Source organism: Lissotriton helveticus, chromosome 4_1 (assembly GCF_964261635.1).
Source record: "Lissotriton helveticus chromosome 4_1, aLisHel1.1, whole genome shotgun sequence".
Classification (NCBI taxonomy): Eukaryota; Metazoa; Chordata; class Amphibia; order Caudata; family Salamandridae; genus Lissotriton; species Lissotriton helveticus.
The window spans coordinates 643,635,957-643,658,559 of record NC_136063.1 but is presented as its reverse complement, the minus strand read 5'-3'; positions in this window follow the sequence as shown (position 1 = coordinate 643,658,559).

Genomic DNA, 22,603 nt, shown 5'->3' with positions numbered 1-22,603 from the left:
TCGTCCGCTTACATGAGGATACGTTCGCTCGGGTTCGGTGGGGTCGTCAGGGAGAGGTCACGTAACCTTCCCTGTTCAACGGGGAGTGAGGCAAGGTTGCGTCATGGCGCCTACCTTGTTCTCGCTCTTCGTGAACGGGGTGGCGGTGTTCCTCTCCCTGATCCCGACTGATGCCCCTGCGATGTGTGGTGAGCGGGTCCTGATCCTCATGTTCGCGGACGACACCCTGATTGTGTCTCAAACGCCTAGTGGGCTCCAGCGCGCCTTAAAGCGCTTTGAAGATTTTTGTCTGGAGAGAGGCCTTGAAATAAATACGGCAAAGAAAAAGTTTATGGTTCTTAGTGGTCATACACCTTTTGGGCCTGTTAGACCCTTCAGAGGGATGATATATATGAATGGCTCCCCATTGGAGCGGGTTGATGCCTTTACCTACCTGGGGGTTACCCTCCAGAGAGATCTGGGGTGGACCAGCCAATTAGACATTGCAGTGTTAAAGCACCGCCAGCAGGCTGGCATTCTTCTGAAAAGGTTTAACTCCTTAACAACAAAGCCCATTAGCCCATTATTGGAAGTTTATGGGATGAAGGTGTTAAGTTTGGCCCTTTATGGTGCCGAACTTTGGGGCTTTCAGAATTTGAGAAATCCGACGCTAGCAGAAAATGAATTTCTGCGAAAAGCAGCTAGCGTTCCTATAAGTACCCCTTTAACACCTCTTATGTGGGATCTTGGGAAAAAAGCGGTTCAAGATCTTGCCTCTCTGCGGCCTTTGTTGTACTTGCGCCGCCTATGGACCACAGATGAGCTACAGCACTATGCACAGGGCCTGAGGGAGATAATGGCTAAGGATGTTTGTCAAAAAATACACTGGCTGAAGACCATTCTGACCTTATTATCCAGATTGGGAATGAGGGAACTATGGGATGACCCGGTAAATGCTGCATTCCCCTCCAAGAAAATCCTGAAAGAAAGGTATTGGGAGATGGTGAATGCAGAAGTTTGTACAAAGGGTCTCTCCTCACACTTAACAGGACGTTTTCTGGAGTTTAAGGCGGAACCGAAGCTGGAATTATACTGGGATGCCGTAGAGAAACAGCAGGACCGCAAACTCTATTTTCAATTTAGAGTAGGCTCCCTTCCAGTTAGGTCGTTTACAGCTAAATGGGCAGGTGAAAACGGTAAGGATAAATGCCCTAAGTGTGGGGAGGAACGAGAGACAATAAGTCATCTCCTTTTTTTCTGTCCCTTGTATACTGCCCCTAGAGTTATGTGGGTTAAGCCAATTTGTAAATTGCTTGGCACACGCAGATATGCAGAGGCTTTAAGAATCCTATGTACAGACTCTAGTCCCACAATTGCTATTGCTCTGGCCAAATTTTTTTAATGGGCATGGGTAATCCGTATGCAATTAATTGCGGACGAGTCCTGAATACTAAGGGGTCCATTACAATGTCGGGCGGATCGCCACCGCCATGGTGGCGGTGGCGATCCGCCCGACAAAAATGCCCGCCCTCCACCCTTTTCCCCCCCGCCACATTTCAATGGCGGGGGGGACCGCAGCGGAGGCAAACACCACCCGCCACTTTTCCGCCCCAGTCGCCTTGCGGCCGGGGCGGAAAAGGGTTCCTATGGTGGCGGTGTCTATCAGACACCGCCAGCCATATTTGGATGGGCGTCTGCAGTTGCATTTCCGTGGCGGCAATGCCGCCACGGAAAGGCAGGCGGACTTCACTCTGGGGGCCCCGTGCGGGCCCGCAGAGTGAAGGAGAGTACGGGGTGCACACGGGGGGTACCTGTGGTACCCCCCTGCATTAGCATAATCAAAGCGGCAGGCACCGCGCGGTGCCTGCTGCTTTGATTATACAAATGCTGAAATGCTTTTTTAGCATTGTGGCGGGCGGTGCAGAGAGCACCGCCCGCCACAATGCTAAAAATACAGGATGTGCCCGCCACTGTGGCGGGCACATCCTAATACTCCCCACGGGACCCCCGCCCTTATGGCGGGCAGTCCCAATTACCACGAGGATGGCGGGCGGGCAAAGTCCGCCCGCCATCTCAATGATCCCCTAAGTATTTATCATTTCTAATTAGCTGAAAATTACGGGGGAGGCTTTATTTTTATATGAGTTACGTGCAATATTACCCTGGACTGTATGAAAAATTATAGGCTTTTTAGGATTTTATGGAATTGTAAAAAATGATATTCTGCAATAGTCTATAGTAGTTTAATCTTTTCCTAATATTTATTGTATTGTTTTTAATGGATTTTATATTGAAAAACTGTGGATTTTATGTATGCTTTTATGACTTAATTGTCGAATAAAGCTTTAACAAAGGAAAAACAAAGGCTATCTGACTAGCGCTTTAAACTTGTGATTCCAGTATTAGTACCTTGTTTGCTAATCTATCCTGATCCTTTTCTGGCACTTCTAGGGTTCAAAATCTTTATTGCTGCCCAGTTTTTTTGTCGCCCTTTCAGTGAGAAAGGACTAGAGCCTGTTTTGCTCAGGTGGATTTTTACATCGCACACTAAGAAATTCTATGTAGGTTTTTTTTTACCAGAGCCTAGGACTGATGTAGGTTTAGCGAATAGGACACTTTACAAGGCACACTTTTACTCCGCTTGCTATTACCCCGCAGGTTTTTACACTGCAAAATCTTCAATGCAGGGCTTTACTACGCAATCCATTACAACACATTCCCCATTACAACGCAATTGACTATTCTAACTTCACCGTGGTGTTACTTTGGGGAATGTGTTGTAATAGTTTGCGCTGTAAAGCCCTGCGTTGTAAAAGATTTTGAGGTGTAAAAACTGCGGGGTAATAGCACTGCGGAGTAAAGCATGGAAGGTAAAGGATGTGTCCCAGGTTCAGCTCCCTGCAAAAAACAGGCACAAACAAGGCTTGATACATTTTCTGTGGACCATTCCCCCAAACTGTGAAAAGCAAGCGCAGCGAGTAACTCAGAGAACTTAACCACCAAGTTGTGATAAATAAACCAAAACATTTACGCCATAGTCGTTTTGAAGTGTGAATGTGCCTTGGGGCTCTCGCAGTGGCACTGCACTCCCTTGGAGGGCTCTTGCTGCCTGAGGAGCAAAGTGCAGTATTTTGCCCAGGTGCGGATTTTCCTAGAAGCCTGTTTTGATCAGATATACCCATGATAATCAGTCTTTGCTTTCTATTTGGCGTGGTAGGTCCCATTCCCAACCTGCAGCTCTCACATTTCCTTTTTAACCACGTCTTGGTAGTGTTGTGAGCCATGGCATTGTCTTCAGGAACAGCGTTTTTTAAAATTTTAAGGCTGGCAGGAACTTTTGCTAAAGACCTTTGGTTAGTCTTTGAAAACCCTCATAGACAACCTGATTTAGTCGATGCGGTATATCTTTTATCCGCCCCGTCAGGTGTCATGGCATATTCATAGGGTAGTCAAATAACGTGCGGTATGCCTGCCTCACCCGAGGCTACCTCTGGTCCAGGTAGAAGTGTCCAGAAATAATAGGAAGGGAAAAAATATAAAAAACAGTGTGTCACCAGAAAATAATTTTTAATGAAAAGGTTGACACTGTTGTTAAAAGATTCGATATATATGTAATCAAGCAACTAGATTACCATATATCTATATATATATGGATGCGTCAACATGTTTCAGCTCTATGAGCCCAGCCGGGTCTGTAGAGCTTTCGTCAGGACAAAAAGACAAAAATACATACATAGAAGGTACTTACACAACTTGTGTAGGTTCCTATAGCTATTATGGAATTTCTTATATAGTCACCTATAATGTGGGAACACAAACAATACACTATATTATTGTATGTTAAATGTGGTGATTAGGCATAATACTTTTCTTAAAACACACAGACTAGAATTACTAGTGAGAGATATGCACCTAATTGTAGATACATTAATAGTGAGAAGGTAGGAGGGCAGGAGAAAACAGGTTTACAGTCTTATACACGGGGAGAAGGCTACTTGTGCATTTCGTGCTTATTGGTGGAGTAGGAGGGAAAAACGGGAAAACCAAGAGTGCAAGGTCCCTGTAGTGACAGACTTCTGTAGTTAAACTATGTTGGTGTTATTAATGTCGAGCATCTGTTCTACAAAAGCGGGATGTTATTATGCATTTACACGCTTGACTCCAATAAAGTGCATATTTACACACGCGGCAAAATTGCAGAAAAAGATACCTTAATAGGTGTTCTTGGAGGCTTCTACAGGAGTGAAGAGTCGCTAGGAGTGATCTTTGCTAAAAAAATTTATCAATTCGGTTAGAATATAATAGGTAGGACTTCTTACCCGTGTAGAGTCGTCTTCAAACATAAATCTTACCCACGAGGACCAGCTTTCAGTCCCTGTGCTGACTCTGCCCCTGGTTACAGGCGGGGTTCTGCCTCCCAGTTTTTTGGCAGGAGTCTAGACACTAAGAAAGGACTAAAATATTGACAAGTTCGTCCCTCCAAGGTGGTTCCCTCCTCCAATTCAAAAAGCGAAATGCTTTATTTATATTTTTTAAAAATAACAAGGCTCAAGGACCTGATGTTTACTTGAAAAGGGGGTGCAATATTAACCAACTCAAAAGGGGGCACGGACACAGTCCTGTTACTATGGTTAGTTTAAGTTCCTGACAAGCAGAGTTCGTCAGTGGATTTAAAAGTATCAATAGATATTTACATTATGGTACTTCACTTAGACATTAGGGAAAGGAGTGACAAACATCCGTGGGATGATGCCAATTTTATATCACAGTTACCAAACTGGATAAGTTGTTCCTGCCATCATCAGAATGGTTTGCAAGTTTGATTAAGGTGCATATTTAAGATGTTTTTAATAGAGATGTTTTCAATAAAACTGACTCCAGGGAATATTATCATTCATCCCTGATGTATGGGTGCCAAGATGGTCCACCCACCTTTGTTCTTTTTCAAAAAGAACTTGCTCTGCGTTGTTGTTCTTGTCTTGTAGCATTACTAGTACTGTCCAGCTCAACTCATCACAGGTGTGTCCTGCTTCCACGAAGTGTGTGCAAAGCTTCGTGTTGTTTTTCTTCATTCTGACATTGCTCCTGTGTTCTCCAATTCGTAACTTGATTTTTCTACAGGTCATACCTATATATTGACGTCTGCAGGGGCAGGTGACCATGTAGATTAGATGTGTCGAGTTGCAATTAGTATGTTGCTTTTGGGTCCATTTTAAAGTATCGGTCAGTTGTAAAGTTTTAGTTGGTTTTGTAAATTTACATACACCGCAAGTGCCACATGGATAGTGGCCAACCACAGGTTCCATCCTGACATCTCTAGTGACAGAATGGATTTGTTTTGTCTTTGGTCTTTTATGGACCAGAACGTCTTTGATGTTTTTAGTTCTCTTATTAGCAAATCTCGGCTTTGGACAGTCGAATTTTCCAGAAGTAATTATCTGCCAGTTTTTTCTGATGAGTTTCTGTACATCGTAAGTAGCCGGACAATAGGTGGTAACACATGTTACCAGATCTTTTATTGGTTCTTTTCTGTTGGTCTGCAAGAGACATTCACGTGGTTGATGTCTGGCCCTTTTCATGCATTTCGTGATCACAGAAGGTGTATAATCCCTCAGTTGTAATTTCTGGCTCAATTCCCGTGCTTGTATTTTGTAGTCGCTGCCTTTACTACAATTACGTTTGTGATGTAGGAATTGGCTAAAGGGAAGATTGTCCCGCAATGGTCGTGGATGGTAGCTACGATACGAGAGCAAGCTGTTCTTTGCCGTGGGTTTTGTGAAAGTTTTAGTCTCCAACTTCCCATTCTCATGGAAGATTGTCAGGTCAAGGAAGTCTATGCATTGGTTGCTGGAAGTGAAGGTGAACTTTAGCCATCGGTCTCTTTTATTCAACCATTCCATGAATTTAGTCAGATCTCCTTTGACATCCCAAATTAACAAAATATCGTCAATGTAACGTTTCCAGTATATAATACTGGAAACATAGGGATTTGTGGTGTTAAGCACAGAGTCTTGTTCAAGTTGGCTTACATAAAGTCCCGCTACCGAAGCGGCACAAGCGCTCCCCATGGATGTTCCATGGCTTTGTAAGAAAAGTTGACCATTGTACTCAAAGTAGTTTTCCTTTAAGACTAGCCGGCAGCATTCCAAAATGAAATGGCGAGGGGTTTTGTGTGGCCAGTCTTGGTTAAAGAGGAGGTCTTCCAACATTTGTAAGGTGTCTTCCTGGGGCAGGCTCGTGTATAAGGCCTCAACATCAAGGCCTACCAGCAACATTGTGTTTGGATTGAATTTTAGATCTGCGATTTGAATCAGGAGGTCCCTAGTGTCTTTTAGGTAGGTTGGTGTTTTTTGGACCAACTGCTTCAAGTACTCATCTGCAAATTTAGAGAGGGGCTCCAGTAATGACCCTATTCCCGAGACAATTGGGCGTCCCGGGGGAGGGGACTTGCTCTTGTGCATTTTGGGTAACGAATAAAAGAATGGTATTTTAGGGCTTTTAGGCGTCAAAAAATCTGCCTCCTTTTTTGAAATCCATCCACTGACTTCAGCTTCGTGTACCATGATAGCGATGACATTGGTCAGTCTGTCGGTAGGGTCTTCTTCAAGTTTTTTATAAAAATTCTCATCAGACAGGAGGGCTAGGCATTGTTGGTTATATCCTTCTTTTGATAAGATCACTACCCCACCCCCCTTGTCTGCTGGTTTTATGACGATATTATCATTATCCTTCAACTCCGTCAAAGCAAGTCGTTCCTTTTTGCTCAGATTTTGATAAGTCTTTTTGTTGGGACCCAGATTGTCGATTCCTTTGATAATTGCCTGCTCAAAGGTTTGTATCTCAATGGGTACTGTAGTCATTGGAGGACAGAACTTAGATTTCCTCTTCAAGGTAGTGTCACCTTCGTTAGGTGGACTAATGGATTCGTTGAAAAGGGCTTTTAATTTCAATGTCCGACAAAATTCTGATACTTCGCATTTCAGTTTGAAGCGGTCCAGTGTAGGTGTCGGCACAAATCCAAGTCCTTTATTAAGGACAGTCATCTGATCATCGGTCAGGTTGGTACCCGATAAGTTAACAACTAGTGAGTCTTCTTGCTGGGGCCTGGTTGGGCTGATGCCATGCTGCGTGTCTGTACATTCGGTTGTTGGTCTTGCAACGTCAAGTTTTTCTTTCTGCCTCGCGTTTGGTTTTGTCCTCTCCCTAAAAAAGGCTGTTGAGGTTGATTCGTGGCATTAGACATTGGGTGATTGTCCATTTGCTGTTGTGGGTGGATGTTAGAGTTGTATGGGTTCATCCAACCTGCATACGGAGGCATGAAAGGTTGATAGTATGGCATTTGGTTCCCATGGAAGAATGAGGGTCGTTGCCACCTATTGCCTCTACGTGGGCGTTGAAACCTGAAATTATTCCGACCCCTTCTTGGTGTCGATTCGATTCTAGTCTGTGTGCTTTAAGAAAAGTATTATGCCTAATCACCACATTTAACATACCATAATATAGTGTATTGTTTGTGTTCCCACATTATAGGTGACTATATAAGAAATTCCATAATAGCTATAGGAACCTACACAAGTTTTGTAAGTACCTTCTATGTATGTATTTTTGTCTTTTTGTCCTGACGAAAGCTCTACAGACCCGGCTGGGCTCATAGAGCTGAAACATGTTGACGCATCCATATATATATAGATATATGGTAATCTAGTTGCTTGATTACATATATATCGAATCTTTTAACAACAGTGTCAACCTTTTCATTAAAAATTCTTTTCTGGTGACACACTGTTTTTTATATATTTTTTAAATATTTTTTCCCTTCCTATTATTTCTGGACACTTCTACCTGGACCAGAGGTAGCCTCGGGTGAGGCAGGCATACCGCACGTTATTTGACTACCCTATGAATATGCCATGACACCTGACGGGCGGATAAAAGATATACCGCATCGACTAAATCAGGTTGTCTATGAGGGTTTTCAAAGACTAACCAAAGGTTTAGTAGACACCAGTGTCCATTCCCTTTTGATTAATTCAGTATCTAACTAGGGGAACTGAATGGACCTTGAATCCTCTTCCCTCCTTTTTGATAGAGGAACTTTTGATATTCAGGGTCTGCCATTGCCAGGACTTATCTATTCTAATACAATTATATGTATAATATACTGACAAAGAGGACTTTCAGACAGTCCTCTCATTTCATTAGTCTTTAGTGTCATTCTCGTTCTTTTCTGCCCATTGCAAAGCACAGCATGGGGAAGTGGGTCATCCCACTTCTGCCATTGATTGACTTCAGTTTCAGTTACTGCATGTTGCCCTTGCACAAAGAGAACATCCTCAAAGAAAGTAGTTTTCTTCTGTACCAGGAACTACTCCAGCATTGAGTGTTTTTTTAGACCAAATAGACATTTTGTTCTGTTATATTGGCGAAGGCTCACAGCTGCCCCAACAGTAAGGTTTTACAATTTTAAAAACATAACAAAACAAGCATTGTCAAAGCCAGAGCCAAAATCTGGCATTGGCTAGCAGGCCACACCAGAACCAATGGCTTTGCCAATGCTTGTTTGAGTTGGTGCAACCTTCCTTTCAACATAGCTTCAGCCTTCACCAAAAATTCCATGCCTGCTTTTGCACCTGAAAACACTTCACTGTATCAATTAAAATATAAACTTTCCTTAGGATGGAATTATAATACACCAAAGAATTGATAATGACAGAGAAACCCTCCCCTAAAGATCCCTCTGGCTATGTTGTGGTACGCAGACAGCTATGGCTTTCTGTAGCCAGACCTAAAAGTTGCTCTCCATATAAAAAATAACCCATCAACAGGACGCATACATTAGACCTATGTTAACATAAAAGCACCCCTGACTCAAATAACGTGCAAACATTTCAATCGCTAGGTTATGTTAGGTTTAGATTTTTTAAACGATTGTAGTACTCTTCAACAGTTCATTGCGAAAGCTTCAGGTATTTTATCTCACTGATCATGCAAACATGAGGTATGTCGAAAATGAAAACTCTAAAAAAGCAAGAGTCACGTGTGTCTTTTTTTATCATCAGGATAGCTGAAACCCTTCTAAATCCTTTGAAGAATGGAACAATCCATTTCTTACAATGCCTAAAATAAATAAGAGCAGAGAGAAAAGGAATTTCACATCAGGTTTCTCAATATTTACACATGTGGAGCAGCAATTCAAGAAGCAATGAATTTATTTTTATTTTCCGAGTAAAAAAGTCTACTGTAGAGTGTATAGCTTAAATATAATATATATCAAAGTTAGCTGCTGTCCTTTAGTTATTGGTTACCCTCACTGGTCCATAACCTCCAAGTAGAAACCAAAGATGTCAAAAATACAAAGTTATAAAAAATGTATTATAATTTGCTTATGATAAAAAGAAGTGCAAAGTGTTTAAGTACACAGCTGAGTGGGAAACTACAACTAAAACTTGCATTTAGATAGCTGAAAACAGCCAGATAGACTTCAAACCCATAAGGGCCTTTATTTAATAGTCTGCAGTCAGTGGCCAACTCAAAGAACTGTCTTTGTCCATAAGGTTATCCTTTGCTAACATGCGTTTTTCAAAAGTAGCTTTACAATTCATGGATTTTACTTTTGAGTTAAAACATGAAAGTAAAAAAGATCAAAGTACACAAAAAGTGTGCATACCATAGTATTACACTGGCTAATATCACGAGTGCGACCTATTAAGTCCTGATTTATAATGAGATTTGGACCATGGGCTACGCCCGGAGATGGCGGCCCCTAACACAGGTGCGAGCCGGATCGAACTGGTTCCGTCTTTTTAAATTGTTCACTGGCAACACTAGCGATTGGCTGGCAGGGGCTTGATGGGGTCACATGGGCAGCTGGCAGGGGCAGCCGGGCAGGTTAGTGTTTGGATCCTTGGTTATTCCTTCGTGCGACGGGTGGCACGCTTTTTCAACCAGTACCATGGACGGTGGTAGCCGGTCTCCAGTTTCTTTGGATTGGTGAAGTTGGTCTGCGCTGGACGGTTTGCGTCAGCTCTTGGAGGGAGTTTTGCACCAATCGCTGCTGCAGCCTGCGTTATCATTATACACATAGGAGGCAATGATTTGGCAACAATGGGCAGAAGGGCCCTATTCAAGAACTTGATGGTGGGAATGTCTTGGTTAGCAAAAAAGTGCCAGGGTTCTGTCATCGCATGGTCACACATCATACCTAGAAGAGTGTGGAGGTCAGGCCTGTCAGGTAAGGACCTTAATGAGATGGTCCAGGTGCCTCAATACCAGAATGAAGCAGCTACTCAATACTGCATGGTTAAAAACTATTCTTCATCGGTACCTCCATGGTAAGTCAATGTTCCACAAGGATGGGGTTCAACTGTTGGACTGTGGTCATAGACTGTTTGCAGAAAATTTGGTAGCATTTGCGATGCAGTCTTTATCAACACTAATTACATTAAATTTTAAGTCAGTGGTTGTATGGGTTAGTGAGAGTGTGTGTGAGGGGCTCTATGGGTGAATGTGTGTGTGTATGTCTGTGTAGGTGAGTGAGTGGATGTGCCAGTAGTATATGGGTGATTAACTAGGTATGTGAAAGGCAGTTTATGTGAGTGATGGGGTATATGAGTGACTGTATGGGTGAGTGAGTGAATGCGAGAGCGGCTGTATGAGTGAGGTTGTGCTTGGGTCGTTAACTGTACAGGTGAGTGAGTATGTGTTAGTAACTGTATTAGTAAGTAAGTGTGTGTGTGTAGCTGTTTGGGTGAGTAAGTGGCTGTGTTATTGACTGTAAGGAGGAGTGAATAGGTGTGTAAGTAGCTCTACGGGTGACTGTGAGTGGCTGTATGGTGTATAAGTGGATATGTCACTGGTTGTATTAGTGACTGAGTGGGTCTATGAGTGGCTGTATGGGTGGATTTGTGTATAGATCTATGAATCAGTGAGTGGGTGTGTAAGTACTAGAATGGTCTGTGAATGGGTTTGTGAATGCTTGTGTGAGAGTGAGTGGATGAACGGTACGTACGTGCACATGCATGATTGGTTTTTGCATTCGCAAACGGTGCGATTCGCAGAAATCGGCCGTTTGCGAATGCAAAATTGTGTTTTGGGATGCATCAAACATTTTACAATATTCGCGAATTTAGGAATCGCTATCTCATGTGCGAATTCTTAAAATACTTCGCATAAAGTGGAAATCACATTTTTTACAGAAAAATTTGCATGCATCAAAAATCGCAATTTGCGATATTCGTAAAAAACGCAATTTGCATTTCTTAAAATAAGAAGTGGTCTGAGGTGGTGGTATTTTTTTTCCCAAAAGGACAACAGGTGACAGTGATTCCAAAGGCATATAAGGGGAACACCAATGGATGTCAGAAGCATTTGCCATGGCTGCAGTCATTATATTTGGAAGTAGGCGGAGATTGAGAGCTGCAGCCAGGAGGAGAATGATCAGTGATAGGATATTTAGGCTGCGCATCACTTTATTGGGGCAGAGTGATCCAGAGATATATGACAAGTATAGGCTCAATGGTGATTCCATCATGGAATTGATAACTGATCTGGACCCATATTTACAAAAGCATACTCGCAGGACCCAAGCCATTCCCACACATGTTCAGGTGCTTTGTTCACTTCACCTTCTTGGCTCAGGTTCATTCCAAGGTGTCATAGCCATTGCTGGTGGTGTGTCCCAGAGTTCACTGTCTAGATTTTTCAATAATTTTCTAGATGCTATGCTTCATAGGATAAGGCATTACATTACATTTCCAACTACTGCACAAGATTTACTCCAAACCAAGTTAGATTTTTATAATTTGGCACATTTTCCACATGTCATTGGCTGCATAGATGGCACACATATTCCTATTTGTCCTCCTTCACACAATGAGTACATTTTTCGCACTAGAAAATGTTACCATTCCCTGAATATTCAAGCCATATGTAATGCCAAAACTATAATTACTGACCTGGTAGCCAGCTTTCCTGGTAGTGCCCATGATTCCTACATTTTCAAGCAAAGTGCCATTCATGGAAGGCTGTTGGCAGGAGATTTTGGTGATGGTTATTTGCTAGGTAAGAAATTCATTATTGAATTCTTTTCAATGGTTGAGGAATAGTCTTACATTGAAAGTACTAATTTCTATTCTGTCTTATCATGACCTATGGGTGACAGTGCTTATGGAATAAGATCATTCATACTTACTCCCTATCTGACTCCAACTACTCGTAAAGAGCAACTGTTTAACCAAGCCCATATATCAACACGTAATGTTATTGAAAGAACTTTTGGAGTGATGAAATCAAGATTTTGCATACTTCACAAAACAGGAGGCTCCTTACAATATCGCCCTGAAGTTTGCTGTAAAATTGTTGCTGCTTGTGCCATGATGCACAACGTTGCAACTAAGAGAGGCCTAGAATTGGATTTTGAAGAAGGAATGCCCAACAATGACAATCAACCCCCACAACCCCAAGCCAGAGTACATGGTCCAGACGCTGCAGAGGGAAGGAGAAGGAGGGCTGAGATCACACAACATTACTTTTAATACAGGTATGCCAAAGACAATGTGATAATTTTGCAATTGCTTTTATTAATGTTTTAAAATGAAGTGAAAGTAACATCTATGTCAACACCATTATAAGTCATGGTGGCATCAATATATTTGTTTTTGTAACTTTAATAATAAGCAGAAACTCAAATACATGATCAATGAAAAGGACAATACTCAATTTCAAAAGCAACCTACTTCTTTCTTCCTCTGACCCTTAAGGCGTTATTTGTTACATTTTCTTTTGCAATGTTCATTATTGTACCTTTCACATTTTTCCTCATACTACGGTGTTCTACATTTTTACTAGAACTCCCTTCCATTGGTACATCATCATTACTTGGAGTACAGTCCTCCTCAACAGACATGTCCAAGATTGACACATTCTGCAATTTTTCTGTTGAAGACATGAGTGATGACATACCTTTTGAAATTTTAGTACAACATTTTCTGAGGCCCTTCTGCATAGTTACTGCATTTCTAATCAGCTGTGCAGTCTGCAAGCACATTTTATTCATCACCCTACTACAAGTTTGAAAAGCCAAAACTGTCTGATTTGCCCTTCTTAAGTGCAGTAAAGATTGAGCATGCATGTTTGCACACATTTTGTCCATGGATGCTGCAATTTTGTCAAACTTTTGAGCCGCCATTTCATTTGCATTATCCATGTGTGCAGATATCTCCATTAAACTTCTGTTAATGCCACTCACATCATCAGTCATGCTACTTAATTTCCTTTTGATAACGCGAATATCCTTTCCTTGTAGGCGGTGAATTTTGAGGAGTTTAAGTTCAACAGCACTGGCACTGATGTCCTCCTCATTATTGGATCTACGCTGACCCTGACGTCTCCTGCGCCTGAAAAACTGCTGCAGTCTATGGCGTCTGTGACCTTGTGTTTGAAGTGGAGTTGGGTTTTGGGGAGCCTCTTGGACTACTATATTTTCATTTTGAGAAACTTCACTGTCTGAATCTGGCAGCTGGCGTATTCTTTGACGTGCATTAACTCTCTGCACTGTTGGTGAGGATGCCTCTGAGTTATTATCAATAGAATTTAGTAAATCATCTGTGAATGACTTTGCAAAGTCTATAAAATGGGTATCCAGATCAGCATCTATTAAGAATAGAATGTAGAGAATTTACTTTACTTTGTGTATTTGAAACAATTTATTACATTACTTAAATAAAGAACTCCTGACAAAGAAAGACAAGTTTCTAACTTTTTAAAATTGTGTCTTTCAAAACTGTATGACTAGTTGATTTCAGAATTTTGAACAAGAGACTTTTTTTAAAACCAATTCACAAAAACTGCAAGTACCACAATGCATTGCTGCTTCTATCAAAAAACACCAGTATTTACTTTACTTTGAACGATTTTAGGGGAGGGCAAACTGTAAGTTATTTACTATTGTCATTAATGGACAAGGAGGTATAAAAAAATAACATGCGTCATTTTTACCTTGAGAGGTTCCTGGTAGGTCAGAAGTGTCAATATCTAATAAGCCAATGACTGCCTCTGTAGTAAGTGTCCCTTCCACAAGATCATCCAGGGGTGTGTTTGGCTTGTCTTTTGGAGGTCCGCCACCAGTCTTCTTGGCCGTCTTCATTCGCGTCGCAAGTCTTTCTTTTGCGCGACTGCGCAGATCATACCACCTTTTCTGCAAATTTGTAATGTCCCTATGTGCCACTCCTACTGCGTTGACTTTGGCTTGGATTGCCAGCCACAGCTTCCTTTTCACTCCTTCTGGGACTTTTAGGGACATTTTGCCAAAAAGTTGATCTTGCCTAGCTGTGACCTCCTCTATTAGGATCTCCAACTCTAGGTCACTGAATTTGACCTTCCTTTTCCTAGAGTTACTTTCCTCAGAAGCATTCACAGGATCCATTGCAGTGGAAAAAAAAGACAGGCTCCTCCACCTCCAACAGCCACAGCTCCAACAGCCAGTACACTCTGAAGCATTTGAAATGGTGCATCAGGTGTTCTTAATTGTTTTCCTGGCTCACTGGCAGCACCTTCATTGAGATGCATCATGTGTGCGATATCGTAATTTGCGATATTGCAATATGCGAATTCGCAATTAAGAATTCGCATATTTTATGCGATTCGGTAAAAAATGCGATTTTTACCGATTCGCATAAATTATGCAAATTTTATGATGCATCCCAAATTGCGATTCCTTATTTGCGATTCCCTAAAAATCGCAAATAAGGAATCGCAAACACTCACGATGATGCATGTGGCTGTATGTGGGTGTAAGTGGGTGCATTAGTGATTTTGTGGACGATGAATGATGTCATTTGAAATGTCATCAGTGATGTCACAAACCATGTCATGAATGATATATGTGAGGTCATAAGCAGTGCATTGTGGGGGCATGAGTTATAGTTAGCTCAGCTAACTATCCTCTAGCTACAGCCTATCTTGGTGCTCAGTTATATGTGCTACAAGAGCAGTTTACTCCTTGTGTAGGAGTTTTAAGTGACAAGACAGCCCTAGCAATACACCTATATGCACAGGTTCAAGTCTACCAGGCCCGAGACATGATACAAGGGCTACTTCTATGCATGGTAGAATTCAAACTGTCAGTTCTGTAGCAGACCTCTGAATGAGTGTCTCAATTCCTATCTGGAACTTTGACTGCATGTCTATGTAAGTTTCTTAATAAATAATGGCCTCTCTTCGTGACTTGTATGCTTCTCTAAATGTATCTGTAAGGGGCTCCATGGATTTCCTCCTGGATGTGTTAGTGAATATTGTGTTATTCAACTATTTGTGTACAACAGCCTCCATTACCACTAGATACATATCAGTTCTGCCTGTCTGTGTGAGTGAATGTTCAGGTGCTTCTATTGCTATCTCACTGGGTGTTTTATTGTCTGTCTGCTTTTCTATTTACGTATGTCAGATTGAAGACTGGGGCGCAAGGTGGATGTATAATTGGACACATGGGTCTCCATGAGAGCATGTAGCTCACTTAAATGCTGCAGTACATTTCATACATTGTAAGAACATGCCAACTTACCTTAAGGCCTACCTGCAGCCTATCTCACTGGAGAGTTATATGTGGAAAAAGAGTACTTTATACATTTTGCACGACTTTTCAATGTGAAATTTTATCTAGCAAGAAAAGTGCATGTACCCGCTGAAGTGTTGCAGGCCTAAGACATGATGCAAGGCCTACTTCTCTGCATGGTAGTGTTGAAAGTGTAAGTTCTTTACTAGATATTTGAAGGAGTGTGTCAGTTCCTGTTTGGGGCTCTGATTGCACACGTTTATAAGTCTATTGCTAAACCACTGCCTCTCTTTGTGAAATGTATGATTCTCTAATTGTGTCTGTAAGTGACTGCATGGATAACCTCCTGGGTGTGTTAGTGAGTATTCAATGTCAACGTATGTCAGTGGTGACTTATATATGGCAAAAGATCACTTTATGCCTTCCCTAGGACTTTCACATTTAAAGGTTGACCTAGCCATCAAAACTGCATGCACATGCTCAACTGTACCAAGCAGGAGACATGATACAAGGACTAGTTCTGAGTTATTTAAATGTGTATGCAATTACCTCCATCAGTGCTAGATACATAACAGTAGTGCCTGTCTGTGTAAGTGAATGTTTACGTACTTCTGTCACATTCTGTATAATTGTTGTTGTCTCTGTCTACTTTTCTACTTAAGTATATCAAATTAAAGGGTCGCTAGCATGGTGTAAATATGATTGGGCACATGGGACTCTAGGACTACACGTAGCTCACTAAAACTTCAGAGTATATGTGTAACTTTGTAAGAATATAACACCCTGCAATATTACAGTGCTGCAGCCTATCTCATTAGTGAGTTATAAATGGTAATCGAGCAGTTTATGCCTTCAATAAGACTTTTGAAATGTAAATGTTGGCCTAGCTGTAAACCTGCATGCACGACCTCAAGTATAGCAGACCTGTCACATTATCCAAGGGCTACTTCTCGACATGTAAATGTGAAAGAGTCAGTTGTTTAGTAGATATCTGAATTAGTTCTTCAGTTCCTATCTAGAGCTGTGATTCCATGTGTATGTAAATTTGTTACTAGATCACTGCCTCTCTTTGTCTTATATATGGTTCTCTAAATATGTCTGTAAAGCCTGCATGTATTGCCTCGTGGGTGTATTAGTGAGTATTGGGTTATTTAAGTGTTTGTGAAAATGCCTTCATCAGCACAAGATGCATATCAGTTGTGCCTGTCTGTGTGAGTTAATGTGTCTGTGCTTCTCTAACTACCTCACTGGGTGTTTTAGTGCCTGTCTTCTACTTAGGAATGTCAGATTTCTAACTGGGTGTAATCTGGATGTCCTATTGGTCACATTAGTCTCTAGGAGTGCATATACCTCAGTCAATCTTCAGAGCAGGTGGCGTAGCTACACACTTCCTTAGTAGGAACACATATGTTCTAAAGGAGCAGCTTACACCTTGCATAGTATTTTTAAGTAAGAAAGCAGCACTAAAAGTAAAACTGCATCCAACCCATAGGGACCGATTATGCTGCGGCCGTAAACGCTCTAATCTGCGGTCAGAGCCTTCAGGGCCGCATCGTAATAGGCCGCTTAGTTTCCTTTCCGACCACCTCATTATGATGGAGGCGGTTGGAAAGGAAACTAGCCGGTCATTCTGTCTGGCTTCCGATGGGCTCAGAGAGCCCGTCTGCCAGTTGGAAGCCGGCTTCACATCTCAAGGGCGGGCCTTTACGCACGGCCTCCGGTTGGAGGCTGAGGGGGCACCATGTTTATGCCTACCTCGGAGTGCAGGGATGAACCGCACCTCCCATTTCCTGATGGGAGCATGCACTACAGCCGGTTTACGGGCGTAATGCATTCTACCACAGTGAAATATAGGAACATGACCGAACACTAATGAGGTGGTTGGGACCGCCGACCGGGTGTCAGTCGGTCCCAGGAACAAGTCGGTGTCCCAGGACCGATTTGGAATTCTGCCCTACATCGAAATCAGGCCCATAATGTATAGGTTTCTACTTTGGTATGTGTAGGAACTGGGGTCACCAGTTCCCCGGGGGTGGCCTGGCACGAGCAGGTAGGCACCCGAAAGCTTAGATGTTAACTGACTACACAGCACACACATCCACTGAGACAATAAAATGCACGCAGTGACTGAGTCCACACCAGTGATTTTGATTTAAAACAATACACTTTTATGTAAGATCAAGGCTCAGGGTAATCAAAAATTGCAGTATCAATTACTCATCAAAGCATTTCATCGGAGGGGAGTAAAGGGAGCAGTTCAATATCCAATTTAACATGTCACAATAAACATTTCATTAAAGGATTAGCATGGACAACCAGCTCATCAGGCAAGGATGAGCATATCCTGTAGCAAGAGTCCACAGGTCATCAGGTAAGTAACCTGTTCAGTAGGCAAATCACTAAACTTCTCACCAAGCAAGGGTGAACATTTCATTAAATTCCTTTGCAAGAGTAAAGCATTGCCTTCAGCAGGAATAAGCAGTGCATTAAATGAGGTTAAAACATTCCATTAAAGAAGCAGGCCTGATCATTTTCTTGCTCCACTGAAGGCATTCAGGAACGCTGCGTTAGGCAGGAGTATAGGATATTCCTCCTATAAAGCAACCCTTTCATTCAGGGGATAACCATGCCCTTACTCAGCACTAAACATGCCATTAGGCACTAATAAACGAGGCATCCAGCAAAGATGAGCATCTCATTGCCTCAGAGTAAATCATGCTTGAGGTTAAAAGTGAGCATTTAACTTTACCCCAGGTCAGTAGGTCAGACTAACGTTTCAATTATTACGCTACCAGGCATGGGCATTTCATTACTTAGGATCCAACCTTTCCTTAATCAGGAATAACCATCTCATTATGGAAGGCACACATTGCATGGGGTCAGAATAAACATTTCCCTAGAAATCAGGCAGGAATAAAAACATTTCCTTACATAAGAAAACCATTACCTGAGACACCGGGAGAACATTTTGTTAAAGATGGGGCCACAGTTCATTAAACTAGTAGAGACATTTCTTTTAAATAGGAAGAGCACTTCCAGAATCCTTTCCAGCCGAAGTAGGCATTTAGATCAAGTTCCAGCAAGCATGAAGAAATATTCCCTTAGGTAAACATAACCACATTGAACCTATAGAAACCTGGTGCCTAGGGACCAATGAAGAGGTGGCACCTTATCAGGAGCCTAAACATTTCATTCAGGGTAAAACATTCAATTAGCTGGAGTGAACGGCTTCATTAGCCAGGTTAAGCCATGCATAAGGCTAAGAGTGAAACATTTGCTTACGCAAGGATAAAACATTTCATTGACTGCAGGTAGAGCATTTCATTAAACATATAACTTGACTCATGCATCTGAAACATTTCATTAAAGTAAGGAGCAAAGTGAACATTTCATTAATCCCATTAGGCAAGGATAAACATTTCATTTTGCAAGAATGCGCATTTCAGCAGGCAATAATAAACCCTTCCTCAGGCAAGAGTGTCCACAGTTCTTGAGATAAGAACAACCCTTCCTTAAGCGTAGGGAAATCACCACATTCCTTGGGCCACTCTAATAAGCACTCAGTATATATATATACTCTTAGAACAACCCCTAATCAAGGGTTAAACCCCTCTTCAAATTAATGGGGCCCAGTCACCAGTTTTCCCCAGGGAGGGGCGAACTCGGGACCTTCCGCCCTCCTCCCTGGGGGTTTACTTCACTCCTTCCGATGAATTGGGGCCAACGAGGCCCAGCAACCGTTTTCCCGGAGGGAGGGGCGGTTTCCTTCTCTCCGCCCTCCCCCGGGGGCTTTACCTGTCGTCTTCGGCCCCACTTGGGGCCCTTGCGGGGGTTGTCGGGCCGGTGGGAGGGCTCTCACTCCGTTCGGAGCCCTCCGGTAGGTTTCCCGCTGTAGGGGCCGGTCATGGTGCCCCGCGCCGAGGACTCAGTCAGCCTCGAGGGTGCAGCAAATCGGAGGGGGCTCCTTCCCCCCAGTCCCCCTCCGTGACGATTCTCGGGCCGGTCCGGGGCTTCAGAGACTTCCTGGGCCCAGGTCCAATCAGGTTGCGGCCACGTGGGGGTGTGGATCCGGCCGTCAATGGCGGCACCACCGGCTAGGGGCACAATCTCCTGGGCCAATGGAAGCGCGGCGGGGGTGGGGTCTCTGACGCGCCCCCGTCACGTAATGCGGGCAAAGGCTTCAGGGCCTGTCAGGCCTAGCGCGGCCTGACAGGAATTCCGGCGGCCCTCTTCTGACACCGGGGGCCGCCGCAACGATTTCCTCAACAGGGGCCTCCCGCAGATAGACGCCAGGCCGCGGGGGTGATACCAGTCGACAGCATTGGTGGCGGCCCTCTCCTGGTACCGGGGGCCGCCGAGGGGGATTGATGGTGATGTCGGCGCCTCAAGGCAGCGCCAGTGAGTCTCCGGGCTGCGGCGGTGAGTGGGGGGCTAGTCAGCGCAAATAAGGGCAGCGCTTCAGAGATGCACACAGCGCTCAGCCTTTGAAGCGCTTCGCTGGACAGAGGGGCGCTTGGGTCAGCTGCGTGTCGGGGCTAGCCACAGGCTTGGTAGAATCAGCGCTCGGAGGAAATACAGCGCTCTCTTGGCACAGCAGTTCTGGGCAGGAATCCAGCGCTTCTCCAGCACAGCAGGGGAGCGCTGAGAAGCAACACAGTTCAGTTCAATTAAGCAGTTAAACCGCCCACTGTAACAGGGCAGCACAGGGCAGCTGGGGGGGGCCACAGGTGAAGCCCAAGGCTGCAGAGTGGATCAAGCGCCCGTACCTGGTTGATCCCCAGCAGTCCTGTGGTAGTTAGGTTTCTTCTTGGCGCTGGATGGTATTGGCGCCCTTGTAAATAGCAGTTTCTTGGTTTCTTGAAGGGGGGTTGAGTTGAGGGCTGCTGACAGGAGTCCTCAGCAGGTCACTGTAGATGGTCCCTGGGTTCCCCTCCCGCCCGGCCAGATCTGTGGACTAGCTCAGGGTACCTCACTCAACTTGGAAGGCAGCACCTAAACCCTGTCACTCCCAGTGGCATAAGTCCCTGACTAGGCCCTACCGCGTAATCTCCTGCGTGGGTCCCCCAGGTCAGTGATGCCCCAACTGACTGGAAAGTTTCCCTCCCTTTCTTTTTATAGGCCCAGGTCAGGTGACCACCCTCTAAGGCGGCAAAACTAGGCTCCGCCCCTATTCTAGAAGGTGCCAGGAGCTTCCCTACTCTAACTGTGGGCAGGCAAGGCAGGCTGGAATGGCAACAATGTTTGGAGTCCCTGCCAGCTCCTGGCAACTAGAATGCGCCTTAACAAGACCACGCTGCAGTAGCAGGGGTCTGTGGCAGCCATGTTGAAGGTAGAGAGCACCTGCACCTAGCATTGATTTTAATAATACACAGGGCTTTTCAACCTCACAGGGTGAAGAACCGGGTTATTTAAGACCCAGCGGCGCCAGGGATAACGCCCTAGTCTCCGGGTCCACCTGCCTTAGAGTACAGAGACACGGGTGATTTCTGGTGACGTCAAGGATCAATTTTATTAGCTGCAGCCAGTAACAGATATCCTAGAAGTACAACACGGTGTATGTTCTCAGGAGACTGCTCAACTTTACAAAGCTAGTCATCCCTTTTTATACCAAAAATTATGCTTCAGGCAAACATTCCTTATTTACAATTGACCATTCACATGTTTTCACGAAAAGAATAAAGCAGGATCATGATGACAAGTCCATTTTTCAGTTTGTCCAGCCCACAATCAACTATTGGTCAAACCTAACATTCTTCATCAGATCGGTCGATCGAACCCACCATAAAAACGGGCACATCCCCATCGTAAACGGCCCATAAAGAAAGGAGCAGAGACAGGTGTGAGCAAGATAAGACATAGTTGTGCGCAATAAAAGGTTTGATGGTGTCTTGTGTCTTGATCAATAATCTTAGCAGCTACTGGGAAAGGAACTGGTTTAACAAGTTTTGGCTTCAGGCAAGAGGGTCGCTCGGTCAGGTCATTCAGAAGTCAGCTAAGGTGTACGTGTGCTTAGAGACTCGTTCGGCCACTGTCATCGGCCTTTGTGAGGACAACCACAAAATGGCTGCCGTATACAAAATGGAACCCGAGGGTTCAGGACGGAATCCCTGATTTCATGGTGATCTCGCCACTCGAGTATGGCGAAAATGCTCGTATACCTTACACTTGCCATTTTCGGTCTAATGCTACCAAAATCGTCATGATACGACGATTTTTATGAAACGGGTTCAGAATTTCAGTACCTCAGACCCTCCTTTTGCCCTTACATAGGCAATAACCTAAACCCATGTCAGTCTGAGTCCAGGTCTATACTCATCAGGTCATCAAGATGTTGCTGTAGCATCATCCTATTACTTAGCACGTCTCTCGATACAGGTCTCCTTACACACGATGTAGCACAGAGGCCACATATAGCAGGAGCACACTGTACGCACAGACAGAACAGGAAAAGAATGGCTAAGATCATCCCAATGACCATCAGAATCTTCCATCCCCACGTGGATAACAGTTCCCAGAACCATCCCATCAACGACCAATCTCCTTTATCAACATGTATAGATTCGGAGATTTTATGTAGTTTGGAAATGGCCTGGTATACTGTCGGAGCATTATCTGGAATGAAAACACAGCAACTTGATTGGATCACTTTACATACCCCACCTCGATCTGCAAGTATGACGTCTAACGCAACTCTGTTCTGGAGTGTATAAGATGATCCGACTGGAGCTCAGCAGCCAAGTTACTAAGGGCACCGGCAGTTTCAACTACGGTGGACTCAACCACCCTCGTCAATTGCCGTATGTTCCTGCTGTTAACCATGGGTCCCCAAAACGGCAGAAAACCCTTCAAGAAATCTCCTAATTCTTGTCCTGCAGTATCTTCCTCAGTGAAGACACCTCTAACTACCCTTGTCTTGTGGTAATCTGCCACAGCTGTGTAGGTGGGAGGCAACAGGAACGAGACAAAACATGTGCCCGAGAAATCAGGGGGCAACCATGTGTATGCTCTATCATAACAGATGAAATAGGTACCCTTAGCTGCTAGGAACGATGGGGAAGTCTGGGACGCAAAAAC